We start from the raw sequence: 5,368 nt of genomic DNA on the forward strand, positions 1-5,368 counted from the left end.
TGAGGGCAGGCAATAGCTGTCCACAGTGAGGGCGGGCAATAGCTGTCCACAGTGAGGGCAGTCTAAAGATGTCCACAGTGAGGGCAGTCTTATTTGTCCACAGTGAGGGCAATATTGCCTTTTTGCTTTTCCCTGGGACTTTGCGCTGTGAAGGTCTCGTCACCAGGTGGATGATAAACTGGTTCGCTGATCTGAATTGTTTGTACGATCAAATTTATCAAAATGATATTCGTATCCGACTAAGACCATTACACCAGGGTAGCAGAGGAGACAACTGCTGTCTCGACTGGGCGAGAGTTTGATTATAGTGGAGTGTCTTGCCCACGCTGCATCCTGGCTCTCTTAGTTAAGAGGGTTTTAGGACAGTCGGCGTTGGGATGGTTCACTCGCCCCCAAGGCTGCAGCACGAAGAGCCAGTGCAATTTTGCCGCCGAGTTTGAGAGCCACAGTCCTTCGCAAAAGACTAAGCTGTAAATGACTTCCCTTTGCAGTGGAGAAACCATCTTTTTTCCGCTTTCGCATTGCTTTTGGCCCACCTGTAAGCTTATGTCAGTCTCTGATTCAAGCCAAGATTTGATTGATGGATTGGTTGACTGACTCCTTCAATATTTTTGTTTGTTTGAAAGTTGATTGATTGACTGTTGATTTCAATTTTGATTGATCAACTGATTGATTCTTTAATTTATTCATTGACTGACTGACAGGTTGACTCATACGCGTTCAACCAGTTAATGATTGATTTGTTTACTGAACGAGCGAATGATCATTGAACGATTGATTGATTGATCAGTCACCATGGGTGGACGTTGCAGATGTGCAGATGCCCACACCTGCCATGACCTCTGGTACCTCCAGACGTCAGACAAAAGCATCTGCATGACCTTGAACCCCATGGCCTTGACCCCTGACGTCACCTGCCATTTCTGCTGCATTGGCGACGGCTGCAATGCCAACATGGTTCCTGACAGCAACCTTTTGTGGCGGCCTTAGAAGCACTGTTTTGGCGCTCTTTATGACACTGTTTTGGCGCTCTTTATGACACTGTTTTGGCGCTCTTTATGACACTGTTTTGCCGCTCTTTATAACACTGTTTTGCCGCTCTTTATAACACTGTTTTGACGCTCTTTATAACACTGTTTTGCCGCTCTTTATAACACTGTTTTGCCGCTCTTTATAACACTGTTTTGCCGCTCTTTATAACACCGTTTTGGCGCTCTTTATGACACCGTTTTGGCGCTCTTTATGACACTGTTTTGGCGCTCTTTATGACACCGTTTTGGCGCTCTTCATGACACTGTTTTGGCGCTCTTTATGACACCGTTTTGGCGCTCTTTATAACACTGTTTTGGCGCTCTTTATAACACCGTTTTGGCGCTCTTCATGACACTGTTTTGGCGCTCTTTATAACACTGTTTTGCCGCTCTTTATAACACTGTTTTGGCGCTCTTTATGACTCTGTTTTGCCGCTCTTTGTAACACTGTTTTGGCGCTCTTTGTAACACTGTTTTGCCGCTCTTTATAACACTGTTTTGGCGCTCTTTATGACTCTGTTTTGCCGCTCTTTGTAACACTGTTTTGGCGCTCTTTGTAACACAGTTTTGCCGCTCTTTGTAACACTGTTTTGGCGCTCTTTGTAACACTGTTTTGGCCTTCTTTGTAACACTTGTTTGGCGTTCTTTTAAACATTGGTTTGGCGTTTTTGAACGTCGTTCTAGCATTCTTTGTATGATCGTTTTAACGTGTCTTTGTTACACATTTTTGGCGTTCTTTGTAACAGTTTTGGCGTGCTCTGTAACACTGGTTTGGCGCTCTTTGTAGCATTGTTTTGGCGTTTTTGTAACATCGTTTTGGCGTGCCCTGTAACACTGGTTTGGCGCTCTTTGTAGCATTGTTTTGGCGTTTTTGTAACACTGTTTTGGCGTGCCCTGTAACACTGGTTTGGCGCTCTTTGTAGCATTGTTTTGGCGTTTCAGTTATTGTAACACTGTTTTGGCGTGCTCTGTAACACTGGTTTGGCGTGCTCTGTAACACTGGTTTGGCGCTCTTTGCATCATTGTTTTGGCGTTTCAGTTATTGTAACACTGTTTTGGCGTGCTCTGTAACACTGGTTTGGCGCTCTTTATAAGATCGTTTTGGCGATCTTTGTAATATTGTTTTGGCGCTGTTTGAAACACCGTTTAAGTGCTCTTTGTAACGCCGTTTTGGCGATCTATGTATCATTGTTTTGGCGTTCTTTGTAACAATGGTTTGGGCTCCTTGCAACACAATTTTGGTGTTCTTTGTAACACTGGATTGGTGTTCTTTGTAACATTCTTTTGGTTGGCATCTTTTAGTGCGCGTTGACGGACGCGCATGCATGTGTATGTACGTGAGCGCGCGCGTGTGTGTATGTGCATGTGCGTGTGTTTGGTGTCCGTGCGCGCGTATGAGAATGGTGTGTGTATGCATGCGTGATGTATGTGTGAGCTTGTGTATGTGTGCATGTATACGGCTGTATGCGTGCATGCATGTATGTGTACGATTTTTTTTAATGTACACATGTGTTTAAGACGAGATGCATAGGCGTACATTCGACACACACCACAGAGTACCACAGAGAGAGAGAGGGGGGGGGGGGGAGGAGAGAGAGAGAGAAGCATATACTCATGTCATGCGGACGCACACACATACACCCATCCATCCATCCACACGTAGATAAGCATATACTGTGTGAACCTATCCATCCATACATGTATATAAACAAACATGTAAACATAAACACGCACCTGCACCTACGTACTTACATACATGTGCATAGAAAGGAAAACACGGTATTTGCATCCCATTTTATTCAGCCTCATAGTTATTGTCGAGTTGCCCGTATTACAGTATGCAAACAGCACACACACACGCACGCACACACGCACACACACACACACACACACACACACACACACCAAAACCAACAACAAACAAGCACACACATACACATCACACACACCTCGTCAGCTTATCTCTGAAATATCGAAGCACATCGACCCACACCACTGGTCTGAGACATCAGTTGATATCCCACATAGGTTTACAGCGAAGAAAGTGGAGAATGGAGAGAGAGAGAGAGAGAGAGAGAGGAAAAGAAGAAATATAGAATCAATCTCACCAACTGTGGCAAATCAAGGATAAATATCTTTGAATCGAAACACGACAAAACCAGAGAAGAGTTCAATCTCACTATCAGAAGAGAATCAGTCTCACTATCAGAAGAGAATCAGTCTCACTATCAGAAAAAATCAATCTCATTATCAGAAAAATCAATCTCACTATCAGAAGAGAATCAATCTCACTATCAGAAGAGATTCAGTCTCACTATCAGAAGAGATTCAGTCTCACCGTCAGTCGCCAATTAATCATAACCATCTTCGAACCGAAACACAATAAAACCAAGCCATGCATCAACACGCAGTTATCATCGGCTGAATCCTGATCAGAATAGTGCAGTCACCGAACAACGTCACGTTCAAAGAGCCACTCTTAGCGGTGGGCCCGTGGTCCTCTTCCTAGACTAGGAAGCGAGTGTTCCCGGGTTCGAGACCCGCACACGGACCAAAGTTTTTACCCCTCACTCCCCCCCCTCCCTCCACCACTAGACCTTGAATGGTGGTCTGGGTGCTAGTCATTCAGATGAAACGATACACTCGAGGTACCATGTGCAGCAGGCACTTGGCGCGCGTAGTAGTTTATTTTTTAATTTTTATTTTTATTTTTTTAGAATAAAAAGGCAAGAAAAGGGTTGTTTCTGACAAAACTCGGTAGAAAAATCCATGTGATAGTATGGATAGTACAACAAATGCATTTGTAGACCAAAAAAAAAAAAAAGGCTGACGATGCTCCATGAAGACGCGCTCTTCTCCGCGCCCCCAACACCCCCCCCCCCCCCCATCCCTCCGCGCCCCGCTTTTGATTTTTATTCTATTTATTCAATGTGGTGCGGCATGTAGACCTAATGATCATGAATCAGTCCAGCAGCGTAACCCAACACGCTTAGTCAACGCCTTGAGAAAAAAGAAAAAAAAGAGGAAAAAAAGTGCATACGAGTATAGCCATGTTGTGGAGTATCGACACGGGGGAGTATCGACACGGGTGTGGTGGGTGGAGTATCGACACGGGGGGGGGGGGGGGGGTATCGACACGGGGGTGGTGGGGGGGAGTATCGACACGGGGGTGGTGGGGGGGAGTATCGACACGGGGGGCGGGGAGTATCGACACGGGGGGGGGGGGGGGGGGAAGAGGGAGTATCGACACGGGGGAGTATCGACACGGGGGGGGGGGGGGGGGGGGAGTATCGACACGGGGGGGGGGGGGGGGGAAGAGGGAGTATCGACACGGGGGAGTATCGACACGGGGGGGGGGGAGTATCGACTCGGGGGAGTATCGACACGGGGGGGTTGGGGGAGTATCGACTCGGGGGAGTATCGACACGGGGGAGTACCAGGCTGACCCCTTATCGATGGAGGGGGGGAGGGGGGAGGAAATCCTATGTATATAGAGCTCTCCAGGTCGCGGCAATACGCCGGCTGTTGGTCTGTAGATGTTACCTGCAGCTGTTACCTGGCCGTGGCGATGTGAGCATTAACTGGAGAGTGAGAGTCAGGTGGGCGTTGTGGTCAAATGCACAGAACAGCCGTTCAGAATCAGACAGGAACTGAGTCCCCGCAAGTGCTGGTGTCACTACAGTCTGCTGTGCTCACCTGTTTGTGTATTTGTTTATTTAGAAGAAGAAGAAGAAAATAGTGGTAGTGGTAGTAGTGGTGGTAGTAGTGGTAGTGGTGGTGGTGGTGGTAGCAGTATTTCTTTTTCTTCTTCTTCATCGTCGTCGCGGTCTTCTTTTTAGTATTATTATTATCATTCTTTTTAGCATCACCACCATCATCATCACTGTTACTATTACCATTATCATGATTATTATTATTGTTACTATTATCATGATGATGATGATGATTATTATTATCATGACCGTTGTCGTCGTTGTCGTTGTCATTATCATTGTTGCTGTAACCATCATTGTTGTTGTTCTTCTTCTTCTTTCCGTTACACGACCAACATCGACTTGCCGATGACTCTGTCGTGGTTCATGCATGCTGGGTATTTTCGTGTCTCCATAACCCACCGAACACAGACATAGGTTACAGGATCTTTAACGTGCGCATTTGATCTTCTGCGTGCATATACACACGAAGGGGAGTGGGGGTGGGATTGGCAGCGTGGCGTGCGAACTCTAACGGATTTGAAGGAGAAATGGAGAGCACTGAAAGCGTCGGTTCTAAACAAAAAGAGAGACGAGGCGAAAACGGGAGGAGGGCCAGCACCAGCGCCAGTGCCCTACGAAGAA

At 46.5% G+C, this 5,368-nt stretch overlaps 1 long non-coding RNA gene across 1 annotated transcript in view; it reads left to right on the plus strand.

The window, feature by feature from the left end:
• The window catches only part of LOC143289700 (uncharacterized), a 2,839-nt gene extending 1,849 nt beyond the window's left edge, over window positions 1-990 (plus strand). Inside the window, exon 3 of the long non-coding RNA XR_013056262.1 lies at window positions 813-990. This is a non-coding gene — a long non-coding RNA (uncharacterized LOC143289700). The remainder of the gene's footprint in view (window positions 1-812) is intronic.
• Window positions 991-5,368: the final 4,378 nt, after the last annotated feature.

This window comes from Babylonia areolata, chromosome 14, assembly GCF_041734735.1.
Source record: "Babylonia areolata isolate BAREFJ2019XMU chromosome 14, ASM4173473v1, whole genome shotgun sequence".
NCBI lineage: Eukaryota > Metazoa > Mollusca > Gastropoda > Neogastropoda > Buccinidae > Babylonia > Babylonia areolata.